We start from the raw sequence: 20,068 nt of genomic DNA on the forward strand, positions 1-20,068 counted from the left end.
AGCACCTCTGGGCAGCACCAGGAATGAGCTGCACACCTCGTTCCTTTTGTCATTTCCTGGCCCTGTTCTTGCTGTAATTACACCTCTATTTTTCCAATGCAGACTCCTCCCAAACAAACAATCCACCCCTAATGACTTGTTCCACATTGGCCCCAGTTTTGCTACATCTGCACTCAGATTTGGGTTACTTAGATAATCCCAGCCTTATATGGTGTTACTGACACGGTCACCCTGAGGTGGTGACCTTGCATTGCATGACTTTAGTCCCGGGAATGTCCCTGGCAGTCCCTTCCAATTCTCTCTGCTGTCTGACAGTTTCTCCTCTAACTCCTCCTTAAGCACCTGTGGCACCCAGCCACCCTCACAGCACTATCCGTAACTTTTGTCACCCCCTCACAGTGTTATTTGTAATTCCTAGAGATTTTTTTTAATGTCATGTCAGTAGTTTCACACATTTTGTTCAGTTAACTGAATCTCATGCCAACACCAACTCCCTGGTCTGTCATTTGCCTGCAACCCCAACTGAGCATAGCTGAGAGAAAATCAGAAAGTTACTTACTTTTTATCTGAGTGCTGGGTATCTGGGTGTGTTTTCCTTACAAAATTAAAGCAGACATCAGTAAGGAGTGGAACAGTGGCAGGTAGTTCTAAACAAGCTAAAAAGCCTGCACTGTGGGGATCTGAAAGGGGGAGCAGGGAGGGGGTGAACTTAAGGAATTTTCCTTCTGAGTTAGCTAGAAGAATTTAGGAGTTCTACGTTTTTAAATGCCAAGTTATTAAGGCACCTGGGCTTTACTGGGTTGTTTCATTGGAAGGGCATGTGGCAAATCCTTTTATTCTTGTAAATAAAGTGTTTTGAATTTGTATTTAGGTCTTGGAATTTTTGGGTGTAGAGTCAGAGATCACAGAGCAACATAGATTGGGGGGAAAGTGATTTCATTTCTTTCTCAGTGAGAGACTTCTGTGTGATGAACAGTGTTAGGTGTTATGTATAGACCTTTAAGACTGGGAGTGATCAGAAAAATATACCAATTAAATTTATTAACCTTATATTTTCCTAATAAACTCTTGGTCACAGACCTTCCTCTGTGAGCCAGAGCAAGATAAATGGAAAGTTTCAACACAGCTTGGCATATGGTGTCTGAGCTGAAGTTATGAAGTACTAAGTTAGATTATCAGGCTGAATTTATAATGGTCTTTAGCAAGATGAAAAGACGTTTTTCCTAAGCTTGGGAAAAAGCTCAAAAGGATTGTTATTTTATCTTTTAGTAAGAGCTGCATGAGTAAAGAAAAAAGTGTGTATGTATATAAAAAGCTAAAAAGTGTGTGCATGCATTTACACATTGAAAAGTTGACATTGCAAGGACCTTCTTTCTCCTTTTGAATTGCAGCTGATTGCAACCCCTATCACTGATTTCCTTGGAAGCTTTGCAATAGGCAAAGCTGTTTGAGAACAGTCTGTGCATTTCTCTCTGTGTCTATGTCTTAACCCTGGATAAGCATCAACACACTATTGTCCTTTATATAGCCAAAATTTTGATGTCTAGAGTTATGTGTTATTTTGGAGGAAGTGCATCTGATAAAAGTTTTATGTACAAGATAGATCTTTGTGCTTGGAAAAAATGCAGAGGATTGTCACATTGGAAGCTTTCTAACATCAAACACTTTTACAAGCTGGAGAAGTATCTCTTGAGTAGTTCAAGAGTGCTGTTTCAGAGCTGTGTACTAAAGGGCACATCTGTCCTTATAAAGAGATTTTTTATGAGTTTGCTTAACCATGCACCAATACCTATTGCATTATTTGTTGTAGTTCTAAAGGTTACTTCATAACTTTAGATTCAGACTTGTTCCAGTTGATCTGACTTTTACCATTGATTTCAGCATAAGTGCAAGTCTGGAGCTTTACCCAATGTCAGTCTGATCTCTTCCAATTTGAAACATGTTTGAATAACGAGTTAAAATCAGAAAAGTTTTTTATCTGTCACTGAACTAATAATGTGGACAGAGTATCTGAAAGTGAGATTTTTGCCTTTCAGCTACCACCAATCTCTTTAGCCTGCAGGAATATACAGAACTTGGGGGAGAGAAATATTAAAATTGACTTGCAGATCCTCTCTGGTATTAAAAGCAGGAATTGTGTATTCATTCATCTGCTACCTTTGCACTCTGCGAAAATGTGAAAAATAACTGTTAGCTTGTTATGGTCATCATTGTACTCCTCTTGAATAATGACTAATTTCTGACTTCTTCTGAGAGGTCTGGGAAAGGGGAAAGGTGAAGAAATAAAATCTCTTCCTGTGTTACCTAAGATATTCAAAGATGGCTCTCCTGATTTGGTCACAGGGTTCATATATAAGATTGGGAGTTTTAAGATAATCTAATCAAACTTCCTCAAAAATAAAGGCTAGACTGCCTTGTTCTCAGCTAGGATTATTTGTGATATGAAGTTGTTGTTCTAAAGAATTTTCCCCAATGATGCATTTTGGTTAATGCTTCTAATAGAGCACAGTAGTTATCCCTTTCATGAATTAAATGCAGCATTTTCAGCTAAAATCAGATTTGCAAAGTAATCAGGAAATAGGAAGAGTCCAGACAAAATAGGAAATAGGAAGAATCCAGACAAAGGGTACTGCAAAGGGATTCTGACTTCTTTTGTGTATGCAATTTTCCCACTTTTTAAATGTCATTTAAATAGTCTGTATTATGTTGGACATGCAACTTAGCACATCAGAGAAGTATTGGAGATTTCTTCCTTTTATTTTTTTTTTTTCCTCCCATCTCTGTAAGGAACGAAGGAATTTGGCATCTGCTGCCTGTGAAAAAAATTCCAAGAGAAACTACAGAAATACTTCGTGCTTTGTTTATCTCTGCAAGGGGATACCCACTGCAGCCCCCCGCAAGTCTGCACCCGGCCCCGGCCGGTTTCCTGCACACAGCTGTGGCAGGGGAGTTCCTGCAGCCAGGCTATGGCTGAGCTCTGTTGAACTGGAGGGGGCAGTCACTGACAAAATACTTCTTAGCTAGAGGTCTGAGGCTTGAGAAACCCCGGCTTTTCTCAAGGGCAGAGCTCTCCCTGGAATGCTTTCCAGCCCTCTCTGATTAAAGCTGGGAACAGTTCTTTAAGGCCGTGTGCCAAACGACGGCTGTCATCAGGGTGTGCTTTGTGCTGTGTTACATGTTAGCAGCTCCCTCTAGGAAAAGGCTGTGGTAAAGGACTTAAACTCGTTTCTCTTGCTGCTTATTTGCTTTTTTCCTGCATCCCAGAAATTTTCCATGTGGCAGTGAAGCAGGGCGGACTGGCTCTGTGATAAGGATCGGGGCTATTCTCGGTGCTGTGCGAATGCTCTGCTGAAAGCAGCGTAGGGTGGCCGTGCTTGCCTTGCTGAGGTCTTCTTGTTCTGCCTTGATTGCCAGAGAAGCAGGCACTCTACAAGAACAATTACAGTGGTTCATCTTGATTATCTTCAGATAAATTTGAACTTTGAAATTTTCTTTCTATCTGAAAAGATATTAGTCCCCCTCAAGTAAGATGAAATGGGCATTCTTAATTTCTGGTTAAAACCGAAGCATGCAGTTCAAAGAATATTCTTGTTCCTTTCTCATTTTGATCTGCAAATCTTGAAGGAAAAAAAAAAAAAAAAAAAAAAGAAAGAGAGAAAAGCCTGGTGTTTAAAATGTGGCAGTTTTCCAAATCTAAGTAATGTCGTTGGTGACTTTTTAAAAAAAATATACTCTGTGTGTTTGTGACAGTTGGGGATGCAGCTGACCTGAGTTGAAATCAATTACCTTAAGGTTATGAATTTCCTTATGTTCTGTGTGTTATTTGTCCCTCTTAATTGTCCCCTTTCATTAAAGGGATGATTTTGTGGGCAGCCCGGGAGCTGGGCCCGTGTGTCCCCTGCTCGCTGCGCAGCCCCCGGGCCGCCGCTCTCGCCGCTCGAGGGAGCTCTTGCTCGGGAAATGACTCCGCTCCCACCTGAACCTGCCTCTACCGTGCCCACGCCTAAAATCCTGCTTAGCCCCCCTTAAACTTCACTTTGTCACGCTAAACGTTTTACATTAAAATTACTCACCCTAAATTTTCAGTTAGGATAGAAGCATCAGGAATTGTTTCCATAGTAACTTGAAAATAGATGCTTAGAAACACAATCTACTAAACTGACAGTAAATTAAATTTGGAATAATTTTGGTAATAGGACTTCTGTAAATTTAATAAACTGTCATTTTCAGCAAAAATCTGGTCCATATTGCCTGGTCAGTTAGCTCTGGAAGTTGGTTGTGTTTTGATATGGGGGAAACCAATTTGAATACAACCCAATGCTTCCAGTTTGGACCTGGTAGCAGAAATAATAGTGAGAAGAATAAGGTCGTGCTTTCAAAAAGAAAAGAAAAGAATACATTTTGTAACCTATAGGTAACAGCACAAAGGGAGGAAAAAAAGATTTGTAAGTGCCAAACAAACTGAAAGCAGAGGATGACTTATGTTTGCAATAGATCTTGCAGAAACAGGGCAGTGTAGGGAAGTGCTGTGTCATGGAGAGTGGCAGCCATGGCCACTTTTCTGTTTCATTTCATGGGAAATGCAACCACCTCTCATGAGTGTCTCAGGATCATAGCTAGGATTTGTAATACCCCGTGTTGTCTTTCAGAAGAGATCAAGCTTTTGTTAAGTGACTTCTCTACTTCTTGATCTTTCACTTTTGAGGAAACAAGAGGGAAAACTCACTCCTTCAATAAATGTAGAGATTATTTCCTAGGTATCCAAGTTATGACAAGGTCTGTATCTCCTTGCTCTTTTTAATGTTACTTCAGTGATTTTTAGTGAAACAGTTAATCAGAAAATAATTTTGAACTTAAACAGTCAAAATTAAATTTTCTGTTTTCCTAGTGATTGCTAAGAATTAGTGAAGACAACCTTCTCCTTTTTGCAAGTCTTTAAACTGTGAATGAATATTTTTTGGAGCCTTCAGCTTGAGTCAGAAAATGAAACTACAGAACTAAATGGTCGACAGGAAGCCTTTTCCTGGTATCCAAGAAACACACATTTGGCAGTAATCCTGGGGTTTCTGATTACAAGCTGAAAGGGAAAACTTCATTATTTAAAGTACAGAAGAGACTGAGAGAAGCTTTTTCTGTAGTATTCCTGATTGTTGGAATGTAGTCTGTCATTTAACAGAAATAAAACACACTGCTGCCAGATCACTGGATGGCAGAAACCAGAGAGTGCAGAGTAAAAGTCTAAGGACAAAACAGGGTGATGCAAATTGTGAAATTCTAGGGTGTGTTTTGTGTGTGTGTGCATTTTAAGAAAGGGACATAGTAGCAATATCAATAATATTTTAAAATACCATGTAGAAACCATATTGCTTTTTTCTGATTAACAATGTCAGCATGTTTAAGGTAGCCTCCTGAGCGAGTTATGCATATATAGTTCACTCTATTATATATATATATATATATATATATATATATATATATATATATTTGTAATAGTAATTTGCTGTGAAAGGCAAGTAGGCAAGTAGGTTAGCATCACCTCAGATACAATTTCAAGGGATTTCAGGTTTCAGGACAGACTTTAAAAAATACATCCTTTTAAGAGGCTCAGCTTTGCTCTTTCATCATTTATAACCTATATAACAATGAAGCGAAGATTTGTGGCTTTTTACTTTGGTATTCCAGCATAGAACTGGTGTTGTAGTGGTGCAGACTGGTTTCCTAACTAACTCACTGAAGAGGGGATAGAAGCTTTTTTGAGCTGCTTGTGGGAAAACAGTCTGTGTGTTGCCAAGTGGTTGTTGCCTTATTGAGCTTTAAAACAGTTCGGCTTATATAGGGGAAAAAATCTGAAACCTTGGGGCTTTTAATTAATTCAGTTCTATTGGCTAAACTCAGGAACAATCACAATTAATCAAACAAGTTGATCTGGCTCAGGTAATAAAATTACAGTGCATGGTTCTGACATGCTGACAATTAAGTGAGCAGCTGACTTTGGCTGAGTATATATATCGATAATTTCGGGCCGAGGTGCCCTGGTGGGGTAAGGTCTCACAACAATAAATACTCTGTTTCCAGCTGGAGAAGTGAGTAATGAGCCCAGCTGCCCTCCAGCATTGCTGCAGCTCACAAACACTCTACCTTCAGCATTGCCTGTTCCTGTCAAGTGTGGGAACATGTGGGCAATAACAGCTCAGTGCTCCTGACAGGGAGCATCTTGGCTAGTGCCCTGTGAGAGCCAAGCACTGCCATAACAGGGGCACAAGCAGAGTTCAGTGCTGGTTCTGAGCTGACACAGGGCACAGAGCCTGCCTACAACAAAGCAGCAAGATGAGCTAAATCAAATAATAGATTCCTCCTACTGCTGCCAGAGCTGTATCAAAAGGTGTGATATGGCTAGAGGAGATCAATAGAGGAGGGAGTCATCCCTTACAAAATGGCTTAGACATCCTTTGGAAAAGGAATATGCTGTATTAATACTGAGAGACAAGTATTGGGTATAAAATAGAAATAACTACATAAGTATTGAGGATCTTTTTTCTATTCTATAGTATGTGCATGAAGTCTCCCAAAGTAAGAGAGCATGCTCAGAGTGCCTGTATGTGGTTTTTTGGTTTTGTAAATTAGGATTTTAATCCTAGCATCTGCTGTTCTCCTGAACAATTAAAGTAAGCTCCTTAGATTTATGCACTAAGATTCCAAACACTACTACACAAGTAGTAAATAACTTGTTTTTCAGAACAACCAGGTTTACTTTATTCTCCACTCTGACCCATTATCACCATTGATAGTAATAGCAAGATTTACATAATGAGTATTTGTTCTTTAAATATATTCCAGTTTTCCTTCCAGTACAAATAAATCTAATAATTTATACTCTCTAACCTGTATACTGCTAATATAAATTTATACTAACACTGTTCAGATTAAATTTTTGCTGGAGATAATAATGGGGAAGGGAGGACTGAGCAATTTTTATATTAGGTATGAGAAGTATACTGGCCTGGCCACTAATTCCTTCTCCTGCCCTTTGGTCCTTGTTGTTATATTGCAGTAGTGAATTTTGCCTGCATTGGTGAAAAGCCTTCAGCTGGTTTGGTGTACAACTGTATTAGCAGTCAAAACTCCATGTAATTTAAAGTAGCTCCTTAGCTGGTTGATTCTTTGCCTTCATTTCATGTTGTCAGTCTGAGCAATGAAAAAATACCTGAAATCTTGCAATCATTGCATCTGAAGATCATCTGAAGATTGCATCTGAAGAATCATTGCAATCAAATGCACCTGAAGATCCTCCTGGCTTGGTGCTTCTGGGAGGGTGTGTTAGGAGGAAGATTGTTCTAGAATATTTTTTTCTTTTTTTTTTTTCTTTATGCTTCCAACAAAGAACGATGGATGCGATCTGGGATCGCGTTTAGAACTTCTTTGTGTAGAAAATTTGTATTTCATATGAAAATAAGTGTAATTGTGTACCTGTTTGAAGTGTATTATGCAGATACCTCTTGAGTGAACTGGTAGCTGATAGCTATCCTATTCATTTTCAGCTTAGTGAGGAGGTGAAGACTATAGGGATTATGATGATATTTACTTTTTTCTGAATGTCATATTTTCTTTTAAATATTATGCTATAACCTTTCTCTCACTGTAGTTTGCTTTGTATGTTAAGGCAAAATTGATTCCTGAGCAGGAATTTGACACAAGATTTGTGTGCTTCTTAAATTTTATGTAAACTCCAGATGGTGCATGGGATTTAAACTGTTATTTTGTAGAGTTAAACTTCACCTTTATGACCTGGTTAAGGCATTTTTAACTTGATATCAGCAGGTGACTTGTAAGAAGAGACACCTAATAAGAGTTGATCCAAGCTTCACTTTTTTCCCACTGAATTTCTAGAGGCTTTGAATAACAGCTGTAAAGAGTAATCCCTGTTCCCTCATTGCCACAAGACTCTTTTCAACAACTGTTACCTCATGCCTGCCTATTGAAAGGTGCTAAGGAGCTGTCACTCTTATGTCCTAGACTGCCAGTACACCACATCAGCCCACCATACTCTCTGTCCCTGTGGCCAGTTTGCCATGAAGCCCATAAATGAAGAAATTCCTGAAAAATGCCTGTCTTTAAAGGCTGACTTCAAATATATAAAATTTGCGTATTTAATTAAAATTTGAATTTGAAGTTGTCATATACTTTACAATCCACTTACCTTGATGAGTATTTTAATTTGGACTCTATCAGTGCTGTCAGTCAGACATGCCTGATTCTGTTTGTGTTATAGTCCCCAGCCAAACTTTTGTATTCCTTATGAATACTGGCCAATTCTTAAACTGGTTAAGGAGCTTCTCAGATTTCAGGTATGCTTTCACAGTGATGAATCAGGACATGTTTCTCTGCTGTTGCACTTGCTTTTATTTATTAGGTTGGGGATCTTTGGCTTCATTGTTGTATTAGTCCTTGTACCTGAGGTCAGAATTTAGGGCAATACTATATTAGTAGTAGTTCCACTTAAAAATATTCCTTAAAATTCATGTTTTAGTTAACTTAAGGACTCAATAATACATCTTACTTTATTGTACTGTCATTATTTAGTGCAAGGATTAAATTTTTTGCTATCCTTTATCATGTAACAGTGTAGGAATTGTAGCTGACATGGCCATCGATTCTCCAAAAACATACAATTACAGATTTCTTTATTCTGCAGGCATGAACCAGTGTAAACACTTGAAGAAAGGAGCATGTTTCTTTCATCCTCCCTGTAAGCCCCAGGGAATTAAAAAAAAAAGTAAACTGGTAGCTAAAATGGATTAGAGAGCACTGAGAATTAGAGAAGAGCATCATGGTGGAGTACAGATAGTTTTGCAGGCAAGAAGTTTGATTAGGGTTGGGTTCAGAAGCTTTGATGTGCACCTGTTCAAATGTATACTTACATGTCTCATGCCATTATAATCAAAGCTGCCTTTAACAGATCTAACAAAAGCTAAACCACTAGTGATTAGTCCTTTGGTAAATTTGGACTAATGAATGAGGATTTATGAGTATTTGCAAAAATAATTATTTGAAAAAAGAACTGAATTTGTGGTTCCAGTTGTGCTTTTAAAATTTAAAAAGCATTTCTACAAGACTGTGCTGTCTGATTTAACATTGTCTGAATTACAGTCCTGCAGTCTTCTTGCTCAACACAGTTCTAGGGCAGCCTCATTACTTCTTTTCTGACCTTTGTCTGTGAGTTGGTTCTGAGATAATGTCCTGGAAGGCTTAAAGGCTAATACATCTTTCTGATTTAACAGGATTTCCTTGGTGTTCCAGACTTTTTGGTTTTCTTTCACTGAGCTATCCCAGTGACATGTACTCAACACAGCACTACATTCATTAGTGCTGAAAGTGTCCTGCTGATCTCATAGCTGAACAACAGAAGAAAAAATTATTTAAGAAGGACCAATCATCCTCTGTAGCTTTCTATGTAATAAGTAGTACAGAAGGTGCATTGTGGTTTGTGTCTGTGTCCTTTTAAGACTCTATGGCAGCACAAAATGAGCTGTTTCTCTAACCAAAATTTATGTTGGTGATTATAGGAATAGCTTCAGACTATAAATTGAGGGCTTTCAGAAATCTATTAATGCTATCTATTGATAAATCTCTATTGTCTTGACAACTTTATATGCCAAAAGGTAATTTTTCTTTGTATTAATATTAGTGGTTTAGAATTCAAACTTCTTGAAGTGAGTACTTCAGGGCAACAGCAAGATCAATTGTGTAGTAAAGAGCTTTTATTTTAGCAGAGGTTAAAGAAAGCCAATGCACTGAAAGCTACTTATAGGATTGCATCATCCAAGTCTGAGATATCTATAGATAAAAGTTACAATTACCTTCCAGCATATCTATTTTCTGTCTCTTCTAAATCTGAGGCCATATTCTATAGGAGGAAAGCATCTTGACCCAAAAATCTGTGATGTATTATTTTCTATGGTGCTGTCAGTCACTGCTACATCAGCTGGGAAAGCTGGGGCAGAAAGGTCTGCAGTGAGCTGACTTTGCAGGCCTGTCTTTTCTCACTGCACACTTCTGAGGAGCTGTCTCCAGCTGAGCTGCACAGATAATGATTGCTCATATCTTTCTGCCCTTATGTGGACTTTGGCAAGTGCTGTGTTCTTCCTGCTTCTGCTTCAAATCTCTAAAGTGTGTTTACCAGCACCCTATAAATTCTAGATCTCCTTTAACTTGAAGGAGACAGGCAAGGAGATGATACAGCTCTTGCTGATAAGCTGTTTAGTGTCATGTGCTTTGTTAGTTCAGCTTTCTTTTTATTGGCTTTCTATAGTTTGTAGCTTATCTGTAAATAATGCTGAATCAAGTAAAAGAAAACACAGACAAATAGAAAAAGGACTGGTTTTATCCACTCTTGCTTAAAAGCATAAGATCTGTATTTTTGGGTTTCTGGTGCTTAGGATATATTGTTTCACAGTGCACAACTTGGACAGATGTGATATATGGTGCTTTGCCAAAACAAAGACTGTAACATTTGACTGTCATCTCCAAACCTTATGTTTTAAGGTTGGATAAAGTAACAGACTCATTTTGTCAGGGCTGTCTGGAAATAAAATCTTCAAAGTGATAGTGATGGGAAATGTTATATTGTAACTGTATCACAGCAGCATTGGTAAGCATTTTTCCCAGGAAAAAGAATGCAAACCCCTATGACAAAAACACATGAACAAAGCATCACTGATACACCTCAAAGGACAGAAATCATGTGACTTCTTGCTTGGTGGTGCAGATATGAGTAGAAAAGGGCACTGTGAGCCCAGAATGTGGGCTTTACTGACAAGGGAACAAAGCCTTGTCCTGTGCCAATATTCCTTCTGCTCTCTCTAGAACCTTCCGCTGAATTTCCCAGAAGCAGATGTGGGTGAAAAGTTTGGGGGGGTTTTGTTTGAGTTTTTTTGTTTGTTTTTATAAGACACTTTTGCCTAAAGGACCCGTGTTGTTCTGTGGTCCTGTGGCAAGAAAGCAAGAGGGTTTTTACAGCTTGTTTTCCTTGTGGAGGTAGAGGCATTCTACAGAATCACTGCTCAGTCTCTAACTTTTAATGCTGAGACCCTGGAGGAGCAACGACTCTCTAAGGCATAAAATCCCCCAAACTCAGCTGTCAGGATCTCTGTGGAGTTGATCACTTGTAGGAATGGCAGGTGGTAGCACTACTGCAAGTTTGTGCCTCCAAGAGCTGCCATGCTGGGCAGCCACTTGCTTTGTCTGTGTCTAGAGCTCCTCTTTGGCTAGAACATGAGTTTTTATGAGCACCTGAAAGCAAGGATTTAATTTATCATGAAAACGACTCATTTCTACACAGTCATTACTTATGTGACTAGATTTATCAGAGATAGTATGTTGCTTACACAAATAGCTGCTCAGCTGAGTAAGTCATAATATATTCCTTATCTCTTGTCAAGCAGCTGGTTTCTTCAGTTGAAAGAAACTTAATTGCCATAATTAATTGCAATATTAATTATTACACTGTCTTGTATTTGAATGTTGTCATTAGCAATAAATGTAAAAGGGCTTGAGAATCATTAGGGAATTATTTGCACTAGATTTTATATGCTTCTTAGGTTGCTCTTAAAAAAATACCAATCCTCAAACATTTCCAATACTAGAGCAGTTTAAAATCTATTTAATATTTCATTTGTTCTCTCAATATTTACTTTTTCTATAAGAATTCCATTATTGAGGTATGTTTTGAAAGGATAGGGATCATCTCTGGAGTTCAGAATTTCTATTCTTTTCCTCTCTTTCCTTGGGAGAGCAAAAATGTGTGTGTAGCCTTTTGAGCCTGTTGTGGCTCAGGATATGCAGCAGTGGAACTTGAAGCCTTTCATCTTCTTTTTTTAATCTGCTTTCATAGCCACAGGTATAACTGAAGTATTTTTTTCCATTTTCTCTAATTTTCTGTTTAGTTTCTACAAAAGCAGACTTTTCTTTGAGGCTTTAAATAATCCATTACTAAGATGCTTTTTTCTTGCAATGTTATGGGCCTTTTTTTGACAGGGAATGGACTGTTTTGTTCAGGATTGCAATCTGAAACGTCCCTTCCTGCTGGAAAGGCTGCTTTTGCTTTCTACCTGGAGGTGACATAGAGAAGAGCTGAGCATAAGTTAAAAAACAATAGATTTTTAAAAAATCAACTAATAAATCTAAGCCAACAAAGGGAGACATTTCAATTTAACATAAAGTGTAGTCACTAACCTTTACTGCCATTCTCTGTGACCATTCTAACCTTTAGAGAATTGTGTTTATTTAAATCGAATTAAAGTTACTACAAAGTCAGAATTGTTGATGATGCTGTGCAGAAAATGAATTTGTTCTTTTTCCCACCCTTTTCAGGTTCTAGCTAGGTTCTGGTTTTGTTTTGCTTGCTTTTTTTCTTCTGAAAGACAGAGGGAACACAATTCCCCTGGCATTGTTAGTTGCCTCTGGTCCAGAACAGAGTTCAGTTATTCCTGTTCTGCTCCTTTCTGTGTCAAAACAGTTTAATCTATTTTGTGACTTCTTTCTTTTCACTTCTAGTATCCTCTCTGTTAGAAGTGGGAGGAACTGTGCCCAAAGCCAGATGACATGACTGTGCTGTTGGCCAGGAAATGGCAGTTTAAGCAGTAATTTGTTTACAAATGTTTACTCTAGAAGAACATGACCTGAGTAATGAATGTCACCTGTTCTTATGGTGCCAAAAGCTACTGTCTGCATAATCCCTATAGCAACAACAATGCCAGTATTCTGGGTGCAGAAAATTGGAATCTATCACTAATGTACCTGGTGTATTTGCAATTTTGTGTGGATAGTTACTTCTGATCTTTTTAAAAATCTGAATATAATTTACTCATTAATAAATGCACTCCAATTGCTCATATTTCAGGACCTGGATAAAAGAAAAAAGCAAAGAGAATTTGGTCAAGATGTTGATAGATGTGTAGTCAGGATCCTGCTAATGTGTTCAGATAACATTTTGGCAAAAAGTTATATTTGCCTCCTTGCTGTTCTGGTTGTTCCTTTTGCATGGTTTTAAATCTAATTTTAAAGAGATCTTGTTGAGATTTGTCAGAATCATCATGCCCTGCATCGTGAAAGGGACATCATGATCAGATTTTGTTCTGCTCTTCATTGCTTACATGCCAAACACAATTTTATTGTTTTCTTAGCACTAAGGGGAGTAGTGGTTACTCTTTGCCCAGAGACAGCAGGAAGTAATCACATGGAAGGAAGTGGAAGATGGTTAAGCTGTTTGGGAACTGGATAACTTGTGTGTGTTGCTGTTTTCTTTCTTTCCTCTAGCCTGGATAATGTGCTTATTTGTATGTGGTTTTTTAACCTCTTTCTTCATTGCTGTTTTGGGGCTGGGAAAGTAGCTCTGAAAAAATTGCCAGAGCTTATTTTGAAGGAAAATATAATGACAAGAATGCAGATTCCTGATGGTGATGTGCATGCTGTGTTGTTTCAGGAGCACGCAGCAGTCTAAAGTTGAAAAGACTCAGGTGACAATTTCATGCCTGCTGCAACATTTAGAAGCAAAACTGAATTTTAGAGGAAACTGGTATTGTCACACCATTGATAATATTTAGGCAGACAGTTGCATTTTATTACTGCATCAATGAAATTAATAGACAAATTGGATAATTTGATCTCCAGTGTCTCAACCAAGAAAACACAGTTAGCAATGGCAGAAGTGGGAAGGAAAACCGTGACTCCTGAGAGGAAAGCTATTGTTCTATCTTCTGGAACTTGTCTCCAGCCATATCCCTATCCAAACAGTATAATTTTGTGATATGATTGTGGTACAGTTGTGTACTTAAAATTACACTTCACAGCTGCAGACAAACCTTGAAATTGTTGAAATACTTGAATTAGAAAGGCACAAACATAGATGCACCTTTACTCACAGCCTTTACTGGGTGATTTCTGAGTCTGCAAGTGGTGTGGGCACAGGAATTAGGTACTTGACCCCTGAGATATTTCTTCCATGGCAATGCTGTGACTTAGTTATTACCAGAATATCTCATCATTGCAAGTAAGTTTTTCCTGTCTGCTCTTTGCTTATTTATTTTGCCCTCAGGGTGCTTTGGGTGGCCTTAATGGAGGAGCAGAAGCCTTTGTTGTATGCTTATCAGGATGTAAAAGGAGTTTTGCTCTTACTTTGACCTCTGATAGTTGTGACAAATCTAATGAAATAAGTGAGCTGCACGAGTTCTGTAAGTGAAATAACAAGTATTTAGCTTGTCTCCCCACTCAGTCTTGCTAGGAAAATGAGAAATCCGGATACAGTAAATAACCTTTTCATGGAGATGGGAAAAATAATTAATGTAATTGTAAAGAGGGCACAGCATGTCTTTTTTCTTGAGCCATTTCTGCTTTGGCCCCTTGACTTCAAAGCCTGAAAGGTGCATTAATGTAGCAATTCAGTGAGCTGCTGTCTAGTGAAGGAATTTTCTAAAAGCTTCTGTTTTGGTAGGGGTGTAACTGAGGCATCATTCCTTCTTCCACAGTGAATCGGAATTTAGAGAAATATATATTTTTTATGTTTCTTTCCCTCTGTATGAGCTATGTACCCAGCTAAAAAGATTTATTAAAAGCCTTTTCACTTGTTTGTGTTCAGGAGAGGGGGGGGAAAAGTTATTTCTTTGATGTTCCCAAGACTTTCCAGGTAAGTGGATTAAAATCTGAAACCACGTCAAGCAAAAGCTGTGACAGTAATGTACCCTAATTTGTTTCCCTGAAGATTGATGTGATGGTTATTCAGGCTTACCTCTCTCTTCAGTTGTTTGAGTGTCTAATTTCTAGATAGTCATGCATTATTCATCTTTATGCTGATAGTAAGCTGCTAATAAAACAGGAAATATCTAACTCCTCTGTTGTATTTTCCACAATATTCTTCTTTCTCTCCTTTATACATACTTTTTTAAATTTAGATTGTGCAAGATGAAAATATACATATTTGAAATCACATGTGTGCATTCTTATAGGGTTGCTGGATAACTGTTTAGATTGTCTCCCCTATTTGTGACAGATATTAATGGATCAGTATTTTAAATTATTGCTACAGGAACACAACATTGTACTTTCTTATGTTTATTTGAGTTGGAATATGAATTATTATCTGCATACAGACAGCAGAGAGCAGTAGTCTGGGCTTGGTCAGATAGTGTGAAGGACAGGGATAGAAAATAATTTCATAATCAACAGCTTTAATGGATGATAATACTGTAGGAAAAAGCAGAACTGGCTGCCTTTGGCAGCACATTCAATCTGAGGGTACTTTTGTTATTATTTGAGCTAACACTGACATGAAACTAATGAAGATACATTTATTTAGATGTGCTGTGTGCAGACATTACCAGACACATGGCCCCATCTGATGGGAAAATAGGTTCAGCTATTTTTTGAAATGTTTGCTGCTGGAGCAGGCTAAAGAGGACAATATTCTTGAATAATCAGATTTGTTGGTGCTTAAGAGGTTTTTTGCACTAGAAATGAGGAACTTGGTACTTTATCTACTTTATGCCCCATCAGGATCATGAGAGCTGCAGCTCTGCAGCCAACTGCTACAGTGTAAAGCATTCAGGGGTGTCAGGAAAATTAGACCCATAGATGGGGGATAAACTTCACTGGTAATAAATGAAACAAATCATGCACTAGAAAACTGGGGTGTTTCAGTGATGCTGTAATGTTTCTGAGCTCTAGAAAAGTAAACCTATTTTCAATTTGCAGCTTTATATTGGCATTAGAGAAACACATGAGTTTATGCCTTGGGTTACATCCACAATTCAATTTTTCAGCCCTTTGTAGGCTGTGGTTTTGTAGTGTCTGTTCTGATACTTTTGTAACTTAACCTTTCTTTGTTTATACTTTCCTACTTAACTTTTCCCTTTCCGTAAGAGGTTGCAACAAAGATTTTCTTCCAAAATCCTTTTAAAAATAGTAAAAATAAGCATTAGATCAGATGTGGCATTTTGCTTAGGTAGCTTGGCTGCTGGGAACAGAGAACCTGGTTTCATTTAATTTGCTAAATCGTCCTTCAGTTTTTCAATTCTAGGCATTAGCCATTAATATTCATACAAAGTCTTCCTTAAAAAGAGAAAAATCAATAGGCACATCTAACCTTAATAAGAGGGGTTTGCTATTAATCAATAGGATCACTAACATAATGAATTACCCTTCAAAATAGCACTCTAGATGTTTGGCTCTGTCTTGAAATCTTTCAGCTTGAGTGTACTTTTGTGTAGAAAAGTATTCCAGTGCATTCAGTGAAGGTAATGTCTATTATTCATAGGGCATCCAGATCCTGCTCCTTAGGAGAGCGTGTGGGGTTTTTTTGATGCTTTTACACTGAATCTGGTGGATTTTATATTAGACCCTATAATTTGACTCCTGTCTGAAAGAGCATCAGAGCAGTATTTTTTTCTCCCTGGATATATCATATTGGGTATTTCTGTTAAGATTGGCCTGAGGCCCACAGGTAGGATTGTCATTCAGTTCAAATATTCTCCCATCAGTCCTGGAAGTGCTTCCATGATGAAAGAGAGGGAGGTAGCCCCATGGTTAGGCAAGGAGGAGACAGGTTATTACATCTTCAAATATACACCAGACAAGTGGTTCTGCTTGGAGACCGGCTTGGCTTTCTGCCACTTCCTTCAGTTGGTGTCAGCTGTTCTTTGTAACTTAACAAGGCAACCAAACAAGCTGCAGTTTCTTGCAGTTGTACAGAAATAATATTCCATTATACTCAGAGTCTGAAGTGACTGTTTCTTATATTTTTGGTTTTTTGGCAAGATTAATTTCTCTGCAGTCCTATGGCAAGGTTAAGCCATGACCTCCAGTTCTGATTCTCATAAAACTGAATTCAGTTACATCTGTTTTCCTCAGTAGGTGTGGTCCTTGTATGATCCCTGTAGATATTTTTCTTTGTTTTTAAATTATGCACAAGCTATTTAGGAATAGGAAAATTAATGTAGAAATTACTTTTATTTTTTCTACTTCTTGCTGATGTTCCCCTAAGCCTTGAGGGCTACTTCTTACCTTGAGCTCCTTGTTTGGTACTGTTGCTAAAGAACAGTTGGTAGCCTTTTCTTATGTTCCTGCGGGGAAGGGAGAGTACTGGAAAAGAAGTGGGTTTATGCTTTTTATTCCTCTTGTTCAGCATTAGTATTTTTCAGCTGCAGTAATGTTACAGGTGGTGCTAAAATGTCATTAAATCCTCATGTTACACATCTGGCAACTTGTAAGGGAAACTATTTTCTGAATGCTATGTAATGCATCTTTTTATACTTTTATAAGTCGGCATTTACACCAGGTATTTCTTAATTTTAAACACAGTCATGCAATATTTAAATCTACTTCTTATAGCTTTGTGGGCAAAACTCCACATTTGCTTTAGAGAGCATTTTATCTTATGATGTTGATAACTGAAGGAAAGTTGGAACTACAATTAAAAACCAACCAAGCACACCAAACTGTATATTCTAATAATTCATAAGTCATGTTTGGATTCTGATGGTTCAAGTAAAGGATTTCTTTTACTTATGCTAATGTCTGTCCTTGCTTCTACTCTGTGAGGAAAGTGCAGCACAGTGAAGCTTTACTAAGTCTGGATCTTAAAGGCAAAGATCTTAGTTTTCTTTTATTCCTACTTCTCTTGCACAGATTTGAGAGCTTGTGTTCAAATGTATTAAAACAGACAGAATGCAGAAATGTCTGGGAGAAAGTGATAACCTTAGAAGTCACACAGAGCTCTAAAAGTTACCTAATATATGAGGTTATTTTAAGTGTCTGTTGCTTTTGGTTTGTTTACTATACACTTGAATGATACATAGATATTTTGTGGTTTTTTTTATATTCCAGAATTCCCTTTACTGTTAAAGATAACATTTAATGAAGACAGAAGATGATTAAATGGCCTGTGCAGAATCCTTCACCTCTGGTAAGTGAAAAGCAAACATCTTCATGCCACTAGATCTCTTTGTTTTTCATTACTACAGAAAAATTAAAATTATTTGACTTGGCCTCAGGCCTTCAGTTGCTCTGTTGGGTTATAAAAAATACAGTGAAGAGCCAGTAATGAGTGGTATTCCTTATGTACCTTGGCTGTTTGTTCTTTACAAACAGAAGATTGATTACAATGGTTAAGAGACTTGGGATTTATTGACTTGTCTTCCTAGGAATTTTTTATCTCATAATTGCTTTCAAGAGTATTTTCCTGCTTTTTTCACCTCCATTAACCACTGAAGCAGCTTTTTCTATAATAATCAGTAGTAGCTGAGAATGCTAGCCAGTAAACTCAGTCCTAACAGCTGGCCTTTCCAAAATTATTAGGAGTATTTGAAGGTGCTTACTGAAGTGAGGGAACCTAAAATATTAGTTTGGTAGAATGATGCACTTTACTATCTTGAGGGTAGTTCAGCTGCATTGGGGGGTGAGTTAAACATTGTATCAGAAATGTTCAGTGATTAATATTTGTTCATTTCTCCTTTTGTATTTTAAACAAAGAATTCTTCAATTGTCAAATTGAAGAATGACTCTGCAAATTGCTGAAGCCCTAGATTCCTGTGTTATTCACAGGTGAATGTAGCAGTTATTGCAGACGTGTGTTATGAGCAAACCTGGGGCAAACAAAATCTGCTCCAAAAAAACCACAGGCCCATTTAATGCTGATATTACTTCCCCATGAAACACTAAACCTTGAGTATTAGAACACTGATGTACTTTGTTCCAGTTTAGCCATATTCATTTGAGGTTAAGCAGATAATCCTGTGAGCTTTGAGTTTCCTTTGTAGTTTCTCACTTCTCTGGTGGAAAATAAGCTGCAGTACAGTCTCAGAAATTAATGTAATGTTAAACTCTCAAATGCTGTGTTTTAGTGATAAATGCAGTGTAATCCTTGCTCCTAAATAACATTTGGAAGGAACACAGAAGCAACTATGGAGGTGATTATGAACTTCGTGGCTAATTATAAGTTGTAATATGCATGTATTTCTATATATGAATTAATAAAATACTGACATAAGTTTTAGCACGTAAAAGATATCTAGGAAATCTGTGTTTGGGATGAGAAGTATTTATTTGGGGAAAGAGATGTGATGTGCATCTTTTAAGAGCACTGACATAATTCCATTTTTCAGAAGGACTGATATAGATTCCAAACCAGGAAATTATTTTGAATTTTTGAATATGTAGGTCTTAGGTGTATATTATTTGGTTTATCACAAATACTTTGTTCTTGAACAGAATTTGGCATGAAGAGTTTTTTGGGGTTTCTCCATATACAAGTTATTACTATAAATTATGACATGTTAATGGAAAGAGGTACAGAGACATCAAGTTTGTTTCTCTCTGAGCCTGGCTCTGTAAGAACACACTTTTAAGAACTAAGCTGTTTTATCTGGTATATGGTAGATTATCTTCAATAGTGAGATAAGAGGGAACAAGTTGGCCATTCAGAAATTACTGGTTTTGACCTATGAAACAGATGGAAAAGAGTTTTTGTTAAGCTGATTGTGTAAAATGGAGTGTAGCAAAGGAATTTGAATATGAAAATAAACCTGTCACAGAATATTACAGCATATTGACATGTGATTTAGCATTTAGAAGGGGGACTGATGCTGTACAGAGATGCTTATTAGATATCACAGGAATGATTTTTGCAGTTGCAAAAATAGCAGCTTTTGTATTGTTAGATTGAGATGGGTGCTGTAAATACTAATTTTCAAAGCATGAATCAACTCATCCAGGTTTTTGATTTTAAAATCCTTTCTCCTATTATAATTAATATTCAGTTTTAGCAGTGTGATCTCAGTGTAAAATCAGCTTATCTTTCAGGCTGGCATGGATTAGGAATCTTGTTTTGATAAACAGTCTACAGACCTGAGCAATCATAGGGCTTACATGTCAACTTTGAAATAAGGACATGTAAAAGTGAATGGGCTTGACTGAGTTTTGCTGTGAACAGATGTACAGAGCCTGAGTATACAGGAAGCTCAGACTGTAGCTGTGGCTTGGTACATCCACATGAATTCAGTTGATCCACTTCAAGCTGTAA

The sequence above is a fragment of the Haemorhous mexicanus genome, chromosome 12, assembly GCF_027477595.1.
Source record: "Haemorhous mexicanus isolate bHaeMex1 chromosome 12, bHaeMex1.pri, whole genome shotgun sequence".
In the NCBI taxonomy this organism is placed as follows: domain Eukaryota; kingdom Metazoa; phylum Chordata; class Aves; order Passeriformes; family Fringillidae; genus Haemorhous; species Haemorhous mexicanus.